Raw genomic sequence first — 1,346 nt, 5'->3', positions numbered from 1 at the left:
CCTTAAGGCGAACCCCTTCTATGCCTAAGCGCCCCTTTCGTTACTCGGTCGCCGGTACGTCCACTTGCCCGGTGTTGCAAAGGGGGAGTGGTCGGTTTGGCCCAATCTTAGCTGCTTTGGCCGCCTTCCGCCCGACTAGCATTATCGTCTGCAATTCTAAGATGATGGGAAAACAATTCGAATTTATATCGCGCTAGGAACCGTCAGGCATCTAAGCACTGCTTACTATTACCCACGGTGTGTGGTGCTCATTTATTGTTTGGCGCTGGCGGCATTGGAACCTGCGTTTCCGTTCTCCACTCAAAGTTAAATCATGCCGCGAACGGCCGCCAAATAATTGATCCTGTGTGAGGTTGTCTGCACCGCAGCAGCCACTAAGGGACCGGAAGAAACAGCTATTAGCAGCGGTGGGATCCGAACCCACGCCTCCAAAGAGACTGGAGCCTAAATCCAGCGCCTTAGACCGTTCAGCCACGCTACCCTGCTGGTCTATCCCTCACCTGGACTGCCCCAATGCCATCCCCTTCGGGGCCCGCATAGCGTGCTATATTTGTAAATCTAGACTGCCCCTCGCGCATCCCCGGCACAGAATATAAACAATTTGGCACTACCGCAAGCCATGTTAACTAAACAAGGCACCCCCTTGCCTGAAATATTCACCTCATTACTTCCTTCTACCGACGCTCCTTCATCCGCAAAACGCCTGTAGACCGGAACCTTCCCTGCACTGGAACTCGTCTAGGTCCCGAACCGAAAACACCAGCTCGAACCCCCTTCCGAACGAAAAACCTCTCCTGCTTGGCGGGCACCCGGCTGCTGGAAGAGCTGTAAGTGCTGCTGTTCCGGGTGCCCGCCGCTTATGCATCCCAAGCTCCTCCCCTTTCTTTTGTTGCCCTTCGCGGGCTTTTGCAGCGCTTGGCGCTCTTTTTCTGTCTCTTGCCGCCCTCTCCCCTGCCCCCGCGGGGGGGAGGGATGAGAGAGCGGAAGGAGGAAGGCCCCTGCCCCGGTTATCGGGGTTCCTCCTCCATTTCCCTTCGGGTCTCCGTTCGTCACCTTCAAACTCCTTGCCTTTTACTTATACACGTAAAGCGAGAGTGTGGACAGAGTGTGTTCACCGTGTTCAGCTGCGTTCAGCTGTGACATCTGCCTGACCTACTCCCAACTGCTGGTTGCTGTGGGACTTTTTTTGATCGTATAAAGCTCCAAGTTTGCCGGCTGCAATTGCTCTCGACTTCAGGGCTGGGGTAAGATTTTATTTGAAGCAGCTGTACACTGTTCTGTCGTATTCATATCTCGAGTACGGAATAATAAGCACAGATACCCTTTCTTTTCCTGGGGCTCGGAAT

At 54.0% G+C, this 1,346-nt stretch overlaps 1 non-coding gene across 1 annotated transcript; it reads right to left on the bottom strand.

Moving 5' to 3' along the window:
* Window positions 1–399: 399 nt before the first annotated feature.
* Window positions 400–481, bottom strand: TRNAL-UAG (transfer RNA leucine (anticodon UAG)). Its single transcript has one exon. It is a non-coding gene; the product is annotated as a tRNA-Leu (tRNA).
* Window positions 482–1,346: the final 865 nt, after the last annotated feature.

Source organism: Ambystoma mexicanum, chromosome 3q (genome assembly GCF_040938575.1).
Source record: "Ambystoma mexicanum isolate Mex_15411 chromosome 3q, UKY_AmexF1_1, whole genome shotgun sequence".
In the NCBI taxonomy this organism is placed as follows: Eukaryota; Metazoa; Chordata; class Amphibia; order Caudata; family Ambystomatidae; genus Ambystoma; species Ambystoma mexicanum.
Note: the sequence above shows the minus strand (reverse complement) of the source record. Positions and strands in the feature narration are given on the sequence as shown.